The sequence below is a fragment of the Chroicocephalus ridibundus genome, chromosome 1 (genome assembly GCF_963924245.1).
Source record: "Chroicocephalus ridibundus chromosome 1, bChrRid1.1, whole genome shotgun sequence".
Taxonomy (NCBI): Eukaryota; Metazoa; Chordata; class Aves; order Charadriiformes; family Laridae; genus Chroicocephalus; species Chroicocephalus ridibundus.
This window is the reverse complement of record NC_086284.1, coordinates 47,819,386-47,841,510: the sequence shown is the minus strand read 5'-3', so window position 1 is coordinate 47,841,510 and position 22,125 is coordinate 47,819,386. Positions and strand designations below refer to the sequence as shown.

Sequence of the window (22,125 nt, the reverse complement as noted above, 5' to 3'; positions counted from 1 at the left end):
GCTCCCCTCAGCGCCTCCATTGCCCCGTACCCCTCCCCCCGCCGCCCCGCACCCCGCCGAGCCTCCCCCGTTGCCCCGTTAACCTGTCCCCGCCCCGCCTGCCCTCAGCGCTCCCCCGCCCCGGGCCTCCCCTCGGCGCCACCGCGCCCCCGCTGCCGGCCCCGCCCTGCCCCTCCCCGCGGCGCCCCCGGAGGCCCCGCCGCCCTGCAACCCCGCGGCCGGGCGGGCCGGGGCTGAGGCCGAGGCCGGGGCCGGTCGCGGGGGAAGCGCCGGGGGGGGGGGGGGGGGGGCGCGGCCGGGCGTTCCCGTCCCCACCCCTCCGGGGCGGGCGTCGCACCGGGGCGGCCGAGGGGCGGGGGCGCGGCCCCTCCTTCCCTCCCTCCCTCCGCCCGGCTGCCGGTGGGGGCGGGGACGCTCCGCATGCCAGCGACGCCACCGGCGCCCGCCGCGGCCGGAGCAAGGGAGGGGGGACACCGGGTCCGGACCGGGCCCTTTGTCTGAGCGGCCGGTGGGGTGTCCGTGAGGAGAGGGAGGGCGAGGCGAGGCGGCGCCGGGGAGCCTCCACGCACACACCCCCCACCCACCGACCCCCCCTGCCGCCGGTCCCCGGTTCATCATGTGACGCGGGTAAGTCGGCGGCGAGCGGCGCCGTTCCCCGGGTTGCCCCCATTCATTCCCCGGGGGTGGGCGGCCGGCCCGGTCGCCGGGGCCGTGTGGTAGCCGGTGACACGGCCCAGGGGTAGCGGGCGGAGGGAGAGAGCGGGGACCCTGTGTCAGGGGGAGGAAACAGTTTCTCTTCTGCTCAGGTCTGTGCCTATTCCCTTTCTTGTACGCGGATAACATAGGTATTTTTTTTTTTTTTTTTGCTGCTGTCCCAGTCAGCTTGTTTTTTGTTTTTTTTTTCTTTTTTTTTTTCAAGAAAAAAAAATCATCGGTCCGATACAAGTTACAGAATTTTAAAGAAAAGCGAGGGCACGGTGCACCCCCCCCCCCCCTTCTCCTTCCCCCCAGCGCCGCCGGGGCGAGCCGGGGGTTAACGGCGGTGCCCTCCCCTCCTTCCATCCCTCCCCTCCTTCCATCCCTCCCTCCATCACCTCCATCCCTCCCTCTTTCCTTCCATCCCTCCCTCCATCGCTCCCGGTGTGTGTGTGCCCGGGGCCGCCCCCGCCGCCGGCCCGAACTTTTCCCTCAACTTTCCCGCTGAGGCTTTAAGGAAGACGGGAGGGGGGGGGGGGGGGGCGGGGAGGGATGGGACACGGTGAAAAAAAACGGGGGGGGGGAATAATTAAAAAGGCGATTATCGCCGAGGAGTGATGAGGAGCGAGCTGGGAGCGCCCCAGCCCTTTGTGCAGCCGGTCCCCTGGTTTCGGGGCGGGGGGGGGGCGGCCGCGGTGCCCCTGCGCCTTTGGCGGGGGGCGGGTGGCGAAAAAAATTAATACACAAAAAACAAATAGAAAGAAAAAAATAAAATCGGAGTGTAATGCTGTATGGGGGGAAAATAAAAAGCAGGGTATAACGCTACATGGGGAGGGGGAATAAAAATCAGAGCGTAACGCTATATTACCTTCTACAAAAATAATTATCCTCTATAAAATAAATACTTGCTTCTCCAGAAGTCTGCTTGGGGAGCAAACCGCTGGTATTTACATTAAAAGCGTATGCCCAGAGGCATCGGCGTCACCCTGTGAAACCCACCGACAGCTTTCGGGTAAATGAGCGCTGGGATGAAATTTGGGCTCCTGTCCGCCTCCCCCCCTCCCCCCCGAAATCCCGCACCGCCCTGACGGGTGGTGCGGGATTTCGAGGGGGGGGGGGGGGAGGCGGACAGGAGCAGCTGGCTGGTTTATTTTATATTTCGCCCTCCCCCCCCCCCCCCCCCCTCCATGGGTCGCAGGGATGCGATGCTGCTCTCCAGACAGCGGGTTTTTTTGGATCTCGGCAGGGCTTGCGTGGAAAATAAGACGTTTTACGCGCTTAGGGAGCAGGTACGAGCAGTTTGGTAGGAGGCACCGAAGAGAAGTTGACTTGCATCGGGGTTTATGTCGAGCTTGTAAAATCCTGCTAGCTTTTGGCAGTCCCCCTGAATAAGTAAGTAAACCAATTTTTATTGTTATGTTTTTTAATTATCCATCATGAAATAAAAGGTATTTGTCTCCCCCCATTTATTTTTTTTTTTGGTTGCTTTTCCCTTTTTTCTGTCTCGCCACGGCAGGTAGATATTCGCGGCAACTTTGCGAGGCTGCTTTATATAGCGCTGGCGTATGGGCTCCATTTTCTGCTTTCTGGTTGGTCTCCAACTCCGAAATGTACAGGAACAGCAAAGTGGTCTTAGCGTGGGATTAGTAACTGTGCTGAATAGGTCACAGATGGGGCGATAGGAGCATTTTATTAATGACGTAAGGCTGCATAAACCGAGTCTGCTTTTTTTTTTTTTTTCAGTATGTTCTTCGTGCTGGGGGAGGGGGAATATCTTTCTAATGGGACGTAATCAACTTGAAACCGCTGTCTGCAAGCCGGCGTGTCACCTCATGTCACAAACCCACCACGCGTAGCGAGGAAACATTACATGCGGATTTTTTTAATGTGTTTTTTTTCATTATTATCATTATTTTTTTTTTCCCCTTTCCCGTGCTGCCGGAGGCTTTGGCAGCCGGTCGGAGCTGAGCTGCTGGCGGGTGCCCGGGCTGGAGCCTGGTAGGATGACATCACCCCCATCAGCGGCTGGGGAGCAGCACCCATCCGCACCCCTTCCCCAAGCCAGCACTCCCCCATTCCCGCCCCCCCCCCGCATCCAGAACAACAGTGGTGGTATTTTCCTTTTTTTTTTTTTTTTTTTTTTTTCTCCTTTTATTATTTTTCCCCCTACCTTTTCTTTTCCTGCGTCTGGTACCTGGAACTGGGGGGGGGCACCTTTCTTTATGCAAATCTTTCCATTAGGATACTGGCAGCTTTACAAGGTGGCTTGATCTTACCCCCTCCATCCACCCCCCCCCTTTTTTTTCACCTTTTTTTTTTTTTTTTTTTACCCAGTTCATGGAGTAGTCGATAGCATTTGAAGAGGGCTGCAAAAATTCGTATTTTCCTCTTCTGTCCCCCAAAAAGGGTCTTTTTGAGGGGGAGGTATGCTGTGGGGCATTTGATGAGTGATTGCACGTGCTCTGGAGGGGGCTGGGAAGCAGTTCAGGATGTGGGAGATGCTCTTTGGTTTCTGCTTCTGATATTGAGGCAATATCAGATGTGTAAAGAAGTGGGGGGATGGGAAATGAGGTATTTTTAATTATTTTTTTTCCCCAGCAATACTTAGAGGTAATATTTCCAGGCTTTCCGGCGCTCTCTTGTAGAAAAAACCTTTTGCTGGAACAACCCCTGAGAGCCCAAAAAGACTGTGCGTAACAACTTTTAAAAATAAACTTTAAGATTCCAGGACAGGCTAATTGCGAAGCTCTCTGCCAGCTGTTTCTATCGGGATGAGCCAGACCTGAACGTGCTTGAGCAGAGTTTTACTTTGGAGGAGAGGAGGCTGAAACGTGGCGAGGGCTGGACCAGCCCTTCTTCCCCCAGGAGGTGGTGGAGTGGGGTCGGCTAAGGGCTTGGGCTGCAAAGCCCCGTGGTCGTGACCATCCTCCTCTTCACCCAGACCAAGGTGGTGCGTAACAGTATCCACCATAATATAAATAGAAATACAGACACTGTTCTTGAGGAAAGTGGGTGATGCCTCTCATGGGTGCTTGGGGAGCTCTGCCACACTGCAGGTTTGTAGAAGGTCTGCGTAATTCCATGCAGGTTTCAGCGCTAGAAGAGCGTCCTGTTGTTTAGGTTTTGGGTAGTTTATGAAATAAAAGGAAGGTGTGTGCCTTTTCTTATCACTGGGTGGATGATGCCCACTTACGTTAGCCTTTCTAAAGTTGTCGGGTGGTAGCCTCCGTGCTTCAGGGTCACCTCTGTGAACCTTGCATGGCCACTGGTGACACTTCAGGATGGCCAGCCTCCTCACTGGTTCCTTCAGTGAGTGTCATTTGCATTGTGTAACAGGTTTTGTCAGCGCAAGGTTGGTTTTGACCAAGTCAACCAAGTCTTTGTTCGAATCAAGTGTGAATGAGGTGTTTGTATATTAATAAAGCTGGGGGAATACTTATTTTGACTGAAGTGTTTTGCTTGTGGTTTTTGAAGTATTGTATCTTGATTTGTTTTATTGGAGGATGGTTGTGGTTTACTTTTCCTTGATGCGACTACCGAATGAAACAAAAAAAAAAGGAATTTCTTGAAATGGAAATTTCATATTTAGAAAAGCTGAAATGGATGCAGCACCCAGACTTTGACCTTCTCAGCTCCTCACTAGTGGTTGTTTACTACAGCTGCAGCTGTGCGCCTCTGAAAGAGGAGGAGCTGCAAACACAAGCATGCTCGCTTTCCCCAGCTAAGGGGAAAACATATAATGAACAGGCTGTTTCAAAGTGAGATGTAAAGAGAAGTATTGAGCAGTCAGGTTGTGGCTTTTCCTTTCCCTTTGTGCAAGGTGGGCTGTGCTGTATCTGCAAGACAAGCTTTGAGCCTCGGAAGTGCAACTGTGAAAGCAGGAGATGACTACGCTTCTTATGCAGTGAAAAAGAAATTAATTTTTGTTTTTTTAATTAAATGCATGCTTACGCTTGAAAAGAGAAATGCTTTTTGCACTGTAGTACTAAGAACACTTTCAACATTGTTCGTCAGTGGAAAAAAGCTCCATGTAACCTTACCCTGTGTTTAGCGACTGAACTTTAGACGGTCCTCTTGCTTCAACTGAATGATTATTTTTTTATTTTTTTTTAAGTCAGTGCTAAATGCAAAACAAAAAGGCAACAAGAGTTATATTTGAGGATTCAGTGTCAAAATAATTGTTTTAGTTTATAGCTAGGCCTAGAGCTATGTTGACAAACTTGACTGGAGTGTTGACTAGACCTAATATGCGTATGTGGCACTGTTGCAAAAGTGGATAAAATTGGACCAACGTGAGGATAGTTGTGCAGTCTCTTCTAGTTTATATATATAAAAAACCCCCACAACTGTGCTAGTGGTGCTGTGTTTGTGTTTGGAGTCTCTTTTCTATGCAGAAGGTCTGCTTAGACATTGTGCCCCAGAATCTGTGAACTTTCTCATACTTCTGCAAAGTTTGGTGTGACTTGTAGGTCTGGAGTTTTTTCAGAGTTTGTGCTCTTGTGTTTGCTCCCAAGCAATAACTATAATACAGAAATGGTAGAGTATTCTTTAATTAGTTTTATTTACCTTTTGGCAGCAGACAATTTTTAAAATAATACTGAGAGACAGAAGGAAGAGGAAAAATGAACGTGGCTTTGCCAAAAAGTCAGTATATCTACACTGGATGTAACAGTGAGCTTATGTCGACTTTCCTTTCTTGAGTTCAGTGTAAAATCTCGTGGTATTAATCAGAAAGCATGATCTAGACTTTGGTCTGAACCAAAATCAAATTATAATATACAAATATTTTTTTGCATTTCTGTCTACTGCAGAATGATGTGTTTTGATTTGGAGAGGACGACTTTAAATTATGGTGTGCCTTGGTCCTATAACTATTTCTGTCATTTCCTGCATTTTTGGGAAGGGATGGTGGCGTGAGCCATCCCAGTGTTCCTCAACTGAAATATATGGTAAAATTTGGGAGTGAATATGTGAAGTCACGTGAAATATATTGAGGGACAGTATGCTTCATACTGACTGTGTTTCTTCATGCACTCCACATCCGTGCACATCAGCTCCTGTGTCAGAGGAGCCCTTTCAGCTGCAGGTACAAGGGTAGGACTTGTCTAGGTGTTGGCTTGCTGATTATTCCTTGTAATTTTTTTTTTTAATTTTTTTAAAAGTTCAATAAAATCACAAGAACTGAAAAGCTAATGTATATGACAACTAAAATTGTATGTGTTAGGGTCAAGAGAGATACCATGATTAAAGACTTTTAATAGTATGCTCAGCAATACTGAATAAAGTTTGCCAAGAGTGGTGCACACTGACATTTCCTACCCTCTGAATACAATCCTAACAATGTCTGTGGTTTTTTATAATCTCCTGGTTTGTTTATTTGTTCATAGTTTTTTTTTTTATTTTTTTTATTTTTTATTTTTTTTTCTAAACAAATGCCCTCGTGCAATGGTGTGTTATCCTTTTGTGGGTCGCTGGTATTGCTGGCGTTGACAGGCTTTGGAGTGGCAGCTCGGACCAGCAGCACTTGAGTTAAGGAATGTCTGGTTAGCAGTAGCAAGCTTTTGTCCGCTCTGTGAACCAGCCTCCAGGAGGGGAATGAAGCATGCTCTTTGCTAATGGCTGGCACGGTATTTGCTGCGTAGCAGAGTAATGATGGGACTCAAAAATCCTGAGCTTTGTTCCTGGCTGTGGGGCGACCGTGTTCTTGTCATTTAAACGTAGAACAATCAAATGCATGACCTTGGACATCGGTGCCACAAAGGGGATAATTAATCAGATGATGTATCGTGTCTGGAGGCCCGAGTTCTGGTCTTGGTTTTGTCAGATGTCACCTAGGACAACCACTTCGTTACCCTCTCTGTAGGGTGGGAAGCAGCGACCCTAATTCCTAATTAGCGTGGGGTGTCGTCCGATGGTCAGAGCTGCAAAGAGCACAAGGTGGTGCATGCTAATGCTGATCCTCCTGCTGACTACCTAAATAGTTTCTTTTTCTCTGCCTGGGCCGAGAAGGGCTTTGCTGGTGGTGGTGTTGCATTTCTTTTCTGGAGCCCTGTGGAGCCCTGTAGGTCCTTGACAGCAATGAAAGCACAGTGATGCTGGCTGGGCTGGTCGGTGCAGGTGATGTGCAGAGATCTCAGGCCAGCTGGAAATAAGTTCAGGTCCGTTAGTGGAGTTGGAGATGCTACCAGTGAGCTCTGGAAGCCTTCCTGAGCAAGGGCAAACTGCTATTCCTGGATATTTTGTTCAAGTCTCAACAGACTGGCATTGACGTGGGTAAAGGCAACTATCTGACCCCAGCAGTTTCTGACTTTTTCTGTGGATTCCCAAGGGAGAATCTTTCCAAACAAAATATTCCAAATTACTTTTTAGCTTTTTTTCCCACTACCAAAATTGTCAGAAGTGACTGAAATCTTTCAAAATCTTTCAAATCAAACTTTGCAGAAGCAGTCACTGAGAATTTCAGCTGAAATGACTGAAGTTCATTAAATGGAATAATGCAATATTAGAAATTTGTAACATGAATTTCAAAGAACAACCGTGTCTGTTGTCATTTACCATGGATGTTATTCCTTTATTTCCATGGGACCAGTGTTTTCACGTGGCCTGCTAAAACTGAGGACACCTTTTGTAGCAGATGTGATAACATGTTGTCATCTAAGGTAGCCACTGAGATATTTAAGATTAATGGTATTGGTTGCCAGTTCTTCCTAGGAAAAAGAGAAAAATACCCTCTGTGAGTATCATGTAGTAACATCTGACATGAATCTGAGCAGGAGTTGGCTTAAAATCAGAATAATATAGATTTTTTTTGTTGTTGTATCTGTCTTTATTTTGAGTGTGCAATGCTGGCATAAACCAGTTTTGAGTTAGTGTTCAAGTATAGGTTGGCAGTGCTCTAGAAGAGCACGTAAAGAGCTGGGATTGATGACACTTTAAAGTCTTTTTAAGTGTTGGACGGTAGTTGGAGCTTTTCCAGTTGCTTTTTCAGAGAATCTTTCAGTTGCATGAAAATTTGGTTTAAGTGGAAATGAGAAGATTTCAAAAAAAAAAAAAAAAAAAAAAAAAAAGGTGGGGAAAAACATTCCTTTCCATTTTCTGTAAATTGGTAGCAGTTACAAGGTGACTTAATTTTTCACTGTTTTCATCTAACCAAGGAAGTCTTTTGTTTAGACAGTGCCCTACAAAATTTTGAAAGGAAAAAATGAGCAAAGTGGGTTATTTTCCCTCTGTTGAAAGGGAGAGCACACAAACTCAGTCTAGTGAGCGGGCAGATTTGGAGGCTGCTATTTTGGAAAGCATTGCCACTTTCACTTTTACTTTCCAGATCTATATTCAGCGAAATCAACATTTTGCTAAAATGTCTTTGACATTTGTCTGAAGAGTATATATCAATAATTATGGACTTCCTGTTTGGAGAAGGTGATGACTTTGTAATTTTTAGGATAACGTTTACAATAGTCACATTGAACAATTAAATATCAACATAGCACAAATTGAAAAATATAATGAGGTTTAGTACACTTTTTCTTCTTTGCATCCCAGCTAGTATCCAAGATGGATTTATTTTTTGCTTGCCCGAGATGTGCTCTACTTTAGGTTTCATGTGTTGCTGGATTTAGGAAGACAATATTTCTTTTTCATTGCGATGCTAAAGAAGCACGTGGGCTAGGCAGGGATGAGAGGCTTGAGTCTGTGCATAGCAATCACAGGCACTTGTCTATGTCAGTTCTGGAAGATAGCTTGAATAAAATACATTCCTTTCCCAAAAGAAAGGATATGTTCCTTGCCTCAGAGGTGTGTACTAAAATCACGGCACCAGAATCATTCTCCTGGCCAAAAGACCATCAGAAAACCTCTCTGTTGGCTGACAGCAGAGGAAATCTCAGATGTTGATTGCACGCATGGGTGCATGCACTGTGCTTGTTTAAACATAGGTGAGAGGAGACCTGCTCTCCTGAAATCCTGGGAGGCATGGTGGTGAGGAAGGAGTAGCAGTTTCTGTGGGCTGTTCTCATTGCTTTTGTTATTTGGTGTTTAACTCACCCCATGTGTCGCGAGAGCAGGCACCCCTAGCCAGAACGTGGTTTTCTACAATAGGCACAGCACTGGGAGCTTAGCGGTTTGGTACCCAAGTCCTCTTGTGGGCATAGCCTGAAGTCCATCAGCAGAAATGAAAAATACTTGTACCTTCAGATCCCTGCCAAATACTATTGAAGTTCCATGTATGTGTGGCTTTCGTTGACGTGTCTTTTTCCTTGCTTTAAAAAGAAAACCAATGAAAAAACAAATCAAACCAAAAACAGAAAAAAAAGAGGAATTAAAGTAAAAGGAGAAAGTTTCTTCTTGTGATGAATTCTGACCGCAGTCCATCCATGTTGCACATTCCCATCCATCAGTTCTCATCCCTGTGTGTTTAGCTGCTGCGCTGCCTTCTGCCCCTTGCCAGCAGCGCTGCTCGGCCCCTCTTTGGGTGAGGAGTGCTCTTCTCCCCCATCCACTTCCTCTTGCTGTAACCCTTCTGCTGATGACCTGAATGGAGCAGTGTCTTGCCATTAAAAAGCTTCTCTAATTGTTATTTCCAGCCGTACTTCCTGGATTATTTTAAAACTGCCTTAATTTTTGGAAAAGTGTAGGACCTTTAACTACTCTTCCCTCCCCACCCCTGCTTTTTCTTAAAAACGTTTCTACTTGTAATGTTCTGCTTTCACCCATTTGACCCAAGAAGCCACTGGCCTTTAATACTATTTGTAGCATATATAAATATACATATATGCTTAAAATTGCTACTGTCTCTGCATAAGGGATATTTTTCCAAGTTGTTCAGCACCTAACTGGCAAGCCCTCTGAGCAGGGCTGGCTTCCCAAAAGCGTGGCTCTCTGTGGTGGCTTCTGCCTGGCCAGGGAGCAGGGCAGGGGGGGTGAGGATGCTCCCTGGCCTTTGGCCTTGGATGCTGGAGTATCTTTCAGCAGACCCAAAGCGAACCAGGCTCAGTCCCGCATCCAGGCTGGCTCCTTGGGTGTTACTGTGATATCGTAAATGGAAACGTGAGGGTAGCATGAAAAGTTGTCTTCTCTTATCGGTTAATTATTAGAAATATGAAAATAGTCAGTGGAAATATTCTCCTAGTGTTATACAGTGTTAAAACTAATTCACCAAACTGGAAAATTTTTATCTATATCAAAGAATCTGTAAAAGTAAATTCTATAGGAGGGAGCAGAAATGAGACACATGCTATGGCAATCATTTGATATGATATAAAACAGTAATTCCAGTCAGCGTTTGTCAGACATTACAGCGTTTTCAGTTTAAAAGCTGAACGACTAGAGCACAGCTTTTATGAAGCCTGAGGATTGGCAACTGTGTCAAGTACAGGAATTGTGTCCTAAAAGCATCTTGACTGTGCTGCAAAGTGCCATAGAAGAAGTGAAGCCACGAAGCCACATCTAAGCAACGTATAAGACTCTTAAGGTTTTCTGCCTGCATGAACGAGTTCGAGTTTAGCCACAGATGCCAAATAAAATTTGTTCCCCCAGTTTGTAATATGAACCTTGGTTTTGGAGACCCGTCTAGCGGCTGGTTCTGTTGAAAGTCTTTAGTTGGTGGTGGACATGTTGGCATTTAAGCAGACAGCAGAAGGAAAGTACTGTAAAGGCAAATGAAGTTACACTCATGGGGGGCAGGACTTAGTGAAGTGAGAAGAAATAAGAGATCTCAGCATGGGTTCAAATTGTAGATTCATTGATTTGAAGGTCGGAAAATACTGTTATGATCATCTAATTCAATTTAAATAGTGCCATCAGTAGAGTATGACCTTGGCCTGTGCGAAGCACGCATGGTGTCTTGGTGCTGGAACGTTTTGTGAATACACAGTTGTGACATAAAAAACTTCATACGGTGGGGAATCAACTGTTTGGGGTAAGGCGTTCCAGTGGTTATAATTAGTCTAATCTCTGTGTGTTACTTGTACCCTGAATTTATCCATATATTTGGCTTCCAGCCACTTAACCTTGTTCCACCTCTGTCTCTTAAGTGAGTGGTCAACCAGTCTCCTGTCAATTCCTTCTCCATCTTCATTTTCAGAGTTTGCATAATTGAACAGCATTTTAATTTGCGGCTGTTGAAGAGGGTGAATTGATTTAAATCATTTTGACTTTAAAGTAGAGGGCAGGAAAACTTGATTTAAACAATCAGTTTAAGTCTTGTTTGGTTTCTGCAGTTCTCACTGATTTTCTGTTCCCAGTGATGTCTGTTGGGTAAGTGACGTTTAGCGTGCTGATACGCAGCAGACAAAGTAGTCTTTATTCGGAGTGTACTCAAATTTTTAGCCAAGCAAATGCATTGTACGCATACGTATATATTTTAAAAGTTTGTGGAGTTAATGTTCATTTAGTGAGTTTTATATTACAATATGTATTTCTTATTTACTAGATGGTTTAATTTTACAATTGACTTTGTCAGCTATACTTGCATAGAAATTGGAACTCCTATAAACTGTAGAAAAGATCATTGAAATAATTTTTATTAATATTTTGTTTTCTTTTTAATGTGCCAGGTTACTTTAAAGATCTTATTAAAAAGCATTTGTGTTTAAAACTAACTTTTATATTAAATAAAGGAAAAATAATACTTGGTTATTAAGAGAAACTCATGGTTTCTGTTTAAAATATCCATGAGAGTTTTAGAACTAGTAGGTATCACCCTTCAGCATATTGTTTATATTAGAAGACTGCAAGAGAACACCACATTTATCTTGTTTCTTTTGCTCCTGGTAGATTTTTCAACTTCTGAATGAGCTAGTTATTGGTCTGTGGTTGTTGAATAAGCTGTGAGAAAGAAGGTGTTCTATTATGCACCTGCTTATTGATTAGTTTACTACATTTCAGTTCTGTGTAATCTGTGATTTTTATCGGGTTAGTAGTTTCAAAGAAACTGCAACAGCAAATGAGTACTGCTTGAGCATTGATGGAAGAAAGAATGTAAATCGGTTTCATCATTTCAAATGTAATTTTGTTGAGTAATTTAAGTAAGAGTCAGAATTTTTCATTAGAACATACAATAATGTTACAGAAAAAAGCCATTTCTTTACCAGACAGGTTTTGGAGTGCTGCTGGTTATCCTGCTTCTTCTAGAATTACTAAACATCGTCAAGAGTTAGGAGTAGCCATCTATTCTCATTTTGTGAAGCTGCTTACGAAAATAACTTTTTCAAATATTTCCCTTATTCTCGGCTGATAAGGCCAACACCCCATTTCTCAGGTGCCTTTTTGGACATGTCTATTGAGTATATTATATCTAAAGTATGAAATAGGGTGCTCGTAGGCTGGAGGTACCCACTGAGCAGAATGGCCCAGGCTCAGCGTTTGGTGTGCTTACCTTGTGCTGTGCTTCTTGGACCTTTCTGTCTCTTGCTCACTCTGTTTTTTCTTCCTATGTTTTTCCAGGATCATTTCAAATTTAATAACTATGTTATTTGGATATTCCGTCTTTCTCCCCCCATAACTGTCATTCGTTAATCGTACCATTTTTAAAAGAGTGAGTAAGAATACCAGTTGATTTTGCTGAGCTCTGCTCAAATTGGGGAGGTTGTCCTCTTTCACAGTGATCTTATCATTGAAGGCCTACTGGTACTTGAACAAACTGGAGCTCTTCCCTGTAACTGTTTCATCCTTTTTGGAGACTTTCTTCCATGCTTATGTATATACTGCTCTATTTCCTCAGTCTTCACAAAGAGATATAATTACATGTGTGGCCAGCAGGTCAAGGGAGGTCATCCTCCCCCTCTACTCTGCCTTGGTGAGGCCGCACCTGGAGTACTGTGTCCAGTTCTGGGCTCCCTGGTTCTAGAAGGACAGGGAACTGCTGGAGAGGGTACAGCAAAGGGCTACAAAGATGATTAGGGGACTGGAATGCATCTTTTATGAAGAAAGGCTGAGGGATTTGGGTCTTTTTAGTCTGGAAAAAAGACGGCTGGGGGGGGACCTTATCAATGCTTATAAATACTTAAAGGGTGGGTGTCAGGAGGATGGGGCCAGGATCTTTTCAGTGGTGCCTGGGGACAGGACAAGAGGTAATGGGCACAAACTTGAGCATAGGAAGTTCCACCTAAACATGAGGAGGAACTTCTTTCCTTTGAGGGTGGCAGAGCACTGGAACAGGCTGCCCAGAGAGGTGGTGGAGTCTCCGTCTCTGGAGATATTCAAAATCCACCTGGACGCCTTCCTGTGCAACCTGCTCTAGGTGACCCTGCTCTGGCAGGGGGGTTGGACTAGATGATCTCCAGAGGTCCCTTCCAACCCTGTAGTTCTATGATTCTGTGGTTCTATGTAAATAATGCTTAACTTCTACATATACTGATTTTTAAACTGTGGTCATAGGTAACCTTAATTTATAAGGAAACCAAACTAAAGATAGGCCTTTCTCCTTTTTTTTTCCTCTCTGTGTTCTCCCTCACTCCTTGAAATGGCAACCGAAGGCCAAAGCAAGATTTTTTTTTTTTTTTTTTTTTGCCAGCTTTGTCATTATATAGTTGTGTTCGGTGTTATAACTCCATTTCTACTTGTATTTCTCGTGGAGCCGGGCAAAAAGATGTAGGATGGAGAGCTATCAAAAAAGATAGTACAATTAGAAATGTAATTCCCTTCCTCCTCCTCAAAGAGGGAAAAGGAACCTTGTTGGCTGTGTCACTTTCTTCTTGCAAGTTGACGTAACTGGTGCAGATCCTGTGAGAAGGATCAGGGTTGGGAACAAGGACCATTGTGCGGTGTAGCCCTGTGCAGCAAGTCAGTGAACTGCAAAGTGGCGGTCAGAAGAAAGGTTTTATTAATGCTTCAAGCTGCCCGAGAGGAAAGTGAGCCAGGTAAAGCGTGCTAGAAATATATTCAGGCACGATGGAGGCTCTCTGCCAAAGGAGTATCTCCTTGTGCTCTTGAGAGGAGTCCAAATGGGTGTTTTCTTATCTGTGTTTTAAAAAAGGAAAGTGAAATACACTGTAAAGCTAATTTTACCCACATCTCATATACCACTGCTGCAAAACTAATTGGTCTGTGGGGAAACATCACCTTTCCGAAAGCCAGTTGACCTCCAGTCGCTTGTTACAGTCCCAGCATTTGCTCTAGTTCCTCCTCCTGGCAAACTCTTCTCCAGCGTGCACTGCAGTGTCTTGGTTTAGGCTTCCAGTGGGGTGCCTGAAGTAGGCTTGTGCTTTCCTCCATTGGGCTTACTGCTATTCATGATTTTTATGTTCTGTGTGAACCACCAGTTTATTAAGAAATAGCCCCTTACAGTCCGGCAGTGGTGTGTGAGGCTCATGAACAACTCTCCACGGAGCTTTTGAACTTTGTCTTCTGAGTACAGCTCTTTGCACAGCAAAGAAGAAAAGTGAGCCTAAAGCGTTTGCAGTCATTAGCTTAAAATCCTTTCTCTGCAAAGGCTAATAATGATTTCATTTTTCACTAGAGTGGAGTTTTTAGATATTGTTTGTTGTCCTTCACCAGTAATGTTGCTGTTGTTTCTCCACACAATGTCTATTAGCCTTTCAATCTTATTTTTACTTTCCAGTTGTGTGTTGTGATGTGTTTTTTTTTAATGCAAATTAGTTTCCATTGCATACAATTCTAAATGTAAGAAACAATGTAAAAAACAGCCGTCCCTTAATTTATATTTTCATGTTATAGATGACATAGTGTGTTCTAGGTCCCCGGAGCCCTGAATTTCTGCAAAAGATTTATTGAGGCAGTTCCTGAAAACACTGCGGTGAAGCAGTAACCCCTTGGTTTCTGGGTCGGTGCAGCAGACAGCTGGAGCTGCATGTGGTGTCTTGGCGCTGGTGACTTACGTTACTTTTGGGAAAACTTGTGGTACCTTACAAGTTGCCACATGGAAAGTGACTCCATTTCTTCCCTTTAGGTCAAGCTGTCAAGTGCCATTTGTGTCCTGCTTTTCTGTACCTGGGACACCTGAGGTTTGAGGTGACTGTGACTTCACTTGAGTTGAGCAGGAGGGTCCCTTGGGCCTTTCCTCTCCTTGCTGTTGGGGTGAGGGCTGCCTTTGGTATTTGCCCTCCTGTCTGTTCTGGCTCCAGGATCTTGGTAGAGTATTTCTGCTCTTTCCTGTCTGTTTCCCAGTTGTGCTGTTGAACTCCTTGTGAGTCACCCTTCTCTGGGATGAAGGCAGGTTGCAGGGGAGAGAAACTACTAAATTAAGGGGTGGGGGGAGGACGCGAATTGTACAAGAAAAGTCAACGTGTGTGTGTGTTTCATTTGTAAATGGTGGCAGAAAGCAAGCCTGTTGTTGCTCAGTGATGACTTAAGATCTTTTGAAAACTATTTGCTGCTGAATAAACATTCATGCAATGTGGATTTCTCTCATTGCCACACTAGCTATTATCCACTGAAGGTTTTGTCCATTACTAATATCTCAGCCATCAGCTCTGGAATGACATTTCTTATATTGCAGACAACCTTGAGATGTTTCTTGAGACAGAAATTGGTTTTTACTGCTCACCACAGAAGTTTACGTAGCTGATGTGATGCCTGGTATGTTGTATAAAGTGATTCTGTTGCGATGGGTTCATTTTTGTTGTTTGTGCAACCCTCTGTTGCAGTGTCAGTAGAGTCTCCCAGCTGCTCCTGCTAGGCTTGTTGAGGAGCTGCAGGTTTATTTTGTGTGGTGTTCTTGAATGTGGATCTTTGTAGGTTGCAGACTGGTGCTGGATGCAGTAAATCTTGTTACAGCCCAACTCCCTGGGTTCGGCTCAATGCCTGCTACGTCAGGAGGAGGTTGAGGTGCTTTCTCAAAGGGCTGATGTTTCTGTTGTTGCCCTGAGCCACCAAAGAGCATCCGTGTCTTATCCAGCATTGAGTTTCTCTGAGCAAACTAAGTGCAACATCCCAATGAACTTTGTATATGCTTTTTGTGTATTAAAGTTGTCGAGGGCATCTTGTAGGTAGATGTGAGCAGATGTGAGAGTGTGATGTGTGTTTTTCTAGTCTGGATTCTTCTGGTGAAACTTCAGAGTCTTTGTTTTTCAGCGAGGATGTTTGGACATGTAATGCTCTTTAAGTATATTGTTTAAAAGCACATTACCTGTCTTTTTGGGAACTGAAGTCTTGCAGAACTTCTACCAGACAGGAAAATGGATTTCTTTGTTGCTTTGATCTGTCTTCACTGTGCAAGAGCACAAAAATACTGTTACACGTGCTTTGTTTTAAAGTTTTAAGTCTTCACGTTAATCAAAGTGGAATTCATAGATTTGTTATTTCTGCTTAATATCAGGCTTTACTTCTTCCTCATCTCCTCTTCAGAGAGAGATATTATGTCATTGCTGCTTCGCTGATAATCTTGCTTTTTCCAAAGATCCCATCAACAAAATTACTTCAGGTATATTTTGTGCTCCTCACCATTTATTTTATGTCTGCAGGATGCAGTAAGCTAGTCATGCCTTAAATTGATTTAAATATCTGTCAAATAAGAAAAATAATAGAAAAAAAAATCAAGTAAGCAGCATTGCATTACAACATGCTACTCTATTGCTGGATTTGTTCTCTGTCTTCGTTAACATTTGAACTTTACTATGAGGTGCATAATACGTTTTTAGAGAGGGTGGCGAGATATCGTCAGACCTCCATAGGTGGTGTACTGGCTGATAATTTGGAAGTCATTTTAGAAATGCCTTGTTTTTGCATATGCAAAATGAATGTAATCCTGTTTACCCTGGATACTTTTAGATCTACCATTGGGGAAAATAGGTAGAAAAGCCAAGTAATACAAGAGTTATTAGACGTGTGCTCCAAATGGCAAAGTCCACAGGGATTTCTGTAGATGCTATGTACTTGCTTCAGTTGTTTCTGCAGGCTGATGTTTTTTCGGAAGATATAAGGAAAAGTGTAGCTTCTTTGCTTTGTCAGACTGAGAATAACTTCTATGAGCCCTGTAGCCGTGAAAAGTATATTCAAGGAGGCTGTTTGCAAGAGGTATTATCCACTTGGTTTCCTTGGAAACATGAAACATGATTTACAAATATTGACTTGAGAAAGCTGCAGCTTAGAGGAAATCCTAAACTGTTGGTTCAGGCTTTTAAATTAATATCTCTGAAGAGTTTAGGCCGTATTGAAAGTTACTGCATGTCCATGAAATGATATTCATAATAATTCTGTGTTTCTATGTTTCTTGAAGTAATAGCTAATTTTTGGATGCTGGAGGACTGGAGACAATCCGTGAGAGTTTTGCTGGATAAGGAGCACTGAACTGGGATCCCTGGCTCCAGTTTCACCTGTGTTAAACAACACAACTCCCACTGGAGTTAAACTAATGCTCCTAAAAATCAGGTTGTTAGTGCCTTACTCACAACTGATGGACTGCAACCTGGAATGTTTTCTTCTTGGTGGAGTTAGACACTGTAAATCATCATTCATGCCTTGTAAATGTTTCTAAATTCCATGGAGGGTGGTTTGACTGCTCTTTGTTATATTTATGCACAAGATTGTGTGATAACCCCAGGCAAATTACATTTACTGGATAATTTATTTTTATTGTATAGGAATTTTCATATCCACTTATTTTTAAAGGCTGCTGATCACAATTTGGTCTTGCTGGGCTTGTTAAGTTTTTCAAAATGAAGCTCCTTTATCCGTGGAGCGTGGTGTTAGATTATCCTGAGACTGGTGGTAAACTCATGCTGGAGGGGGTGGAAAGGGGCATCTGTATGGGAGAAAAAGCATACAGCAGAGTGTTGCGTGCTTGTTAGGAGTGATGAGTTGTATACAGAGTGGATAGAGGTTGCTTCAGTGCGCTCATTAGTGAGGAACAGGTCTTGGCTCAGTCAATCTAACTGAGGTGCTGCTGGCTGTGGTTTTATTTGTGCTTCTCTTAGTGCCAGTGCTGGCTTATGAGAGTTGTCACCCCTCTCCTGTGGTGCCTGTCCCTCTGTCACTCATCCCGCTTCCTCTGCCAGCAGACTGGATTAGGTCAAGAAACTGCCCTAACTTCTTGGCGTTCACTGATTTATTCTTAACTCCGGTTATTTTCCCAGTTCATCCCCCAAAACAGCTATGGCTGTGCAGGAACAGACCAGGTGGTTGGAGTCCACCAGTGCAGGAAAGCACCTCTAGCCGTTCCCAAAATTAGGAGTGTGACAGCCTTGCATCCCCAGTGTTTTTAATCCAGAAGAATGCCTCCAGAACGGAGGTGAGATCTTGGATTTCCCTGGGGAAAAGCCTATCCCACGTGTGTTTGCCTCGCTGTAGTGATGGTGGTTTCGTGGCCATGAGAAGATGGCAAGGCATGGCTTTTAAGGAGGTATGATGTATTATGATGAACAAATGATGTACTTGGAAAGAACATGAGCAAGCAAGCCAGTGCTTGTGTTTTACACCTGGGTAAGACTTTGTGTGTCTCAAACCATTGAATTTTCCCTCAAAAATATGTGACATGTTTTATGCAAAATATTATTACTTCTTAGGAACTGAACCTTACTTGGTGATTATACAGGTGTTTATGCTGAGTGGCATTTATGGTAAGTAGCCTAAAGTAGCCTTATGTGGCTACGTTAATTAAGGCAGGATGAATCTAGGTCTGCCTACATCGTGGGGCTGGAGGAGGATTTTACACTGGAAGTAGGAGGTGAGATGCAGGCAGGCGGCTGCACAGGTGCTTGTAGGGATCAGGTCCTAAATGTCCAGAGGCATTGGTAGTGTAGGCAAGCAAGGACTGCTGAAACCTGTATGTCTGTGTGTCACCGGTGAGACATTTATATCTATGGGCTATATGTCTTGTGGAACTTAAGAGCAAATAGGGGACAATAGAAGCCCTCCATGCATGAATCAAGTGATGCTGCTTTTCTCATCAAGCCAGTTTAACTGAGGAGAAAGGCTTTGTTTAATGTTTCTGTAAATAATGCTTAACATCCTGAAGGTTACAAGGATGTTTGATGTGGGTGCTAAGGAAGGATTCAGCTGTCTTGTTTTTCAGCGTCTGGTTCTAGGAACTGAAGGCAGCTTGCTCTTGATTTGCCACCTGCAACGACTATGGATTACAGTGGCAGAGGACGTGAGATGGCAGAAAGATTAATGAATGGGAGGAGGGAGTCGGGGACATATGGAAAGGGAGAGAAGTGCATATGTAGAAAAGACATAGTGGAAAATGGCAGTGATGCAGAATCCCGTGGAGACTCCTGCTGTTGGCATCTTGTGTACAGCAGCGTTAAGCTGAAGGGGATGTCAGTAAATCAGGAAAAAAGGTTTGTCGGTTGGTGTTTGCAGACAGAAGACTGAGGGAGGGAGGTGTTTGGTGAGTCTTAGGGTGGGGTGGGTTTTTGTTTGCTTACTCGTTTTGAAGTCCGCAGATAATCAAAGCAGGAGGTAGAGTTTTGTGTGGGTGAAGGCACCACAGCAGGTGTACTGAGTCATCCATTAAGGATCATGAACACGCATCAAAAAAAGTGAGCATGGCAGTTTAAGATGCCAAACTAACAGAAAAGGAAGATAGTTTTGTCGAATGAACTGTGGTTCTTTGTGTAACCAAACAAACTACATGGATTACTGCCAATTTAGTCAAAATGGGAACAAGGATTTGCAGCGTAAGAGTTTGGCTAAAATTATGATTGTTTTTATGTGAAGCTCTTGTGCCAATACAAACTGAATTTCATACTGCAGGATTGATTGTAAGATAAACGCCTCCAGGTGACAGCTAGAGAGAAGTAACTGCTCTTCACTTAAAAGGAAGAAGGGATAACTTCTCCCGGTGAAGGTGTATAGAGAATTCTGAGAATAGGAAAATAAAAGATGGAAATGTATGAGATGTCAGTGTGATATTGCTTTTATTTGAAGAGAGAGGATTATTCTGGGTTCTTTCATTTTATAATATGATGAGTGTCTTATGAGTATCACTCATGTTAAGTCATTAGAATAGTAGCCATATGAGTAAGGTATGCAGCCTCTAAGGCAGCAGTCAGGGGAAAAAAATATACCCTTACACCTATTGCACTTTTCCAATTTCCTCTGATTTTCTAGGATATCACCAATAAATTGGTAGTTGCAAAAACTCAGTCCTGTAGAAATACTGGGGAGCTTTATATGTTCGGTGTTTTTCTGGCAGAATATTGATAATATTTTCAGCTTTAGACTCCTTGTTGTTTCTAGCAAGTATAGGTAGATTTTAGAAATAGTTACGTGATATTTATTTAACTGTTGCTTGTGTAATACTGGAGGCTCAGAGCATCTCTCAGCTTTGTGGTGGCTCCAAAGCAGCTCCAACGCAGCATCAGCATCAGTCCTCAGATACGTTGGCTCTTACCCTAGGTTGTATTGACTTCTGGGAGTAAGGTGATGAAAGAAGTGAGAGATGACATTAGTTGCAGATTAAGTGAAATATCAGTTCAAGAGAAAGTAAATATCTCTTTCTTACTTACCTTCAGCCTGTAATGGTGTGAATCTCTGACTATCAGCCAGTTCTCTGACTGGGCATGACAGCTACAAGGTGTTAAAGCTTTCTGGACAGAGCACTTGAATTCTGTGTAGCCTGATGTGATGAAAGAGTGAGTGAGCTATTTCTGCTAGAGGGAAGATGTAGACTTCTGTTTTCAGCTCCATGACAAGACGCTCTTCAAATTGATGTTGAAATCGCCATTGGAAGTGTTCAAGGTCAGGTTGGATGGATCTTTGAGCAAGCTGATCTAGTGGAAGATGTCCTTCCGTGGCAGGGGGGTTGGACTAGATGGTCTTCAAAGGTCCTTTCCAACCCAAACCATTCCGTGGTTCTGAATGAGAGAAGTTAGTATGGATGTAAGTTGCAGATGTCATCTCCTTTGAATTGGAATCGTCTCTTTCATGTCTTCCAGTGTGCGCTTGTCACAGAGCTGTCATTGCTGCAGGCTGCCTGGGGAGGTTAGAGCCAGTGGGCCAATGGCTTCCTCTAAAAAGAGGACAGGGTGAGGAAGAAAACTGATGGCGGAATTGGCAAGGCCCATGGAGTCCTCTTCGCTGACTGAAAGGAACTAATTATTCTGGACTTTTGTGTCAGGTGTACTTGGTCTGCCTTCAAATCTGCACCCTGTACGACTTGAAGATAAATTCACCGAACAGCAATATAATGGACTGGGCATATGTAAACAGTGAAGTTAGTGAAAGAATAGGAAATACTGGGTTTAAGAGGGAAAGACTCATGTGGCAAATGGAGTCTTGTGCAAAAAGCCCGGTTTTAGTGTACTCCAAAAAAAAAAAAAAAAAAAAATCTGAGATACTGGCAGGCATCCTCTTCAGTTAGCAAACTGCAGAAGCGTGTCTGTGCAAAATGAGAAATGTGTTTGCTTGGCCAGCTTTTCTGTACGCAAGCATTAAAGGTGTTGTGAAATACTGTAGAATGTACAAATGAGCATGTTGTCAAGAAAAATCACTTTGCAACATGTGAAGTTGTACATAGAATGCAGCTGGGGTGGCCATATAAAAACAAGAGCGAAGCTGGTTAAGAGCAGTTGGCCCTGTTTCTAAAAAAGATGACTTTTCTATATACATAATGACTTATGCCATTCTCCAGGCTTGCTAGAGGCAGTTTATACACCACAGTTCACCTCATTATGTTGTAGTGACAGTCCCAAACCTACGAATGTTGAGATTTTGGGGACAAGATTTAGGAATGGGGACAAGACTTAGGAATCCGGTCTTAATTGTATCATTTTAAGTATTTCTCTGTGTCTGATGGGGTGAGATGCAGGTGGGAATGGAGAGGAAGGAGGGGGAGCATCTGCTTCTTACTGAGATAAAGGTGTGTTTTTTCGTTTTTGTTTTTTTTTTCTGAACTGAATCAGTCATTGAACTAAAGGAGGGAAAGAGCAAGTCCTTGGAAAGAGATGAGCAAGCAAGAAGGGAAAGCTGCAGGAACCGATGGAGGACTGAAGGAGTGGCTTTTGGTGTGGGGCTAATGGGAGGTAGAGTGGGCCACGGCATCTGGAGGCTTCGTAGTGAATGTGAGAACTGGTTGGGTTCCCACTTGCCAACAGGCTATTCGGGAGAATAATACGTAATAACAGAGAAGACCCAAGGACAGCAAGACCCAAGTGCACTCACATAATACTAGGGAAGGAGGGAATAGTTGCGATTCTCAGAAGAGTTGAACTATTGCAGGTGCTGTGGTGGCAGTGCAATACTGAAGATACACATTGGTGGGTTTCATAATTCACATCTGAAGAGCCTGTGCCTCTGCAGGGGAGTGGCCATGTTGTTTGGGTGTAAGAGCAGCTCTTTGCCCAGAGCTGTGCATCCGTGCAGTGTCTGGCCCTTTTCTCCTGGCTCCATCTCCCTTCCTGCTCAGTAGCAGAAGTAGCTCCATCCTTGTGGAGGTCTGGAGAGCATGGCTCGCTGAACTGGAGGTTCTCGGGTGCTGGAGTGGAGATGCCATACAAATAGACAAAAAAATTGTTCCATGGGGAAAAAAAA

At 44.0% G+C, this 22,125-nt stretch overlaps 1 protein-coding gene across 9 annotated transcripts in view; it reads left to right on the top strand.

Annotated features, from left to right (window-relative positions):
• Positions 1-329: 329 nt before the first annotated feature.
• Positions 330-22,125, top strand: part of KLF12 (KLF transcription factor 12) — a 254,133-nt gene continuing 232,337 nt past the window's right edge. For 5 of the 9 annotated variants that reach the window (XM_063335552.1, XM_063335608.1, XM_063335617.1 and 2 more), the window contains exons 1-2: positions 1,466-1,708; positions 1,943-2,088. The gene's annotated coding sequence lies outside the window, so the exon portion shown is untranslated. Of the gene's footprint in view, positions 628-1,463; positions 1,709-1,942; positions 2,089-22,125 lie in introns of those variants that run through there. The other 4 variants (XM_063335585.1, XM_063335567.1, XM_063335560.1 and 1 more) reach the window with 3 other exon arrangements.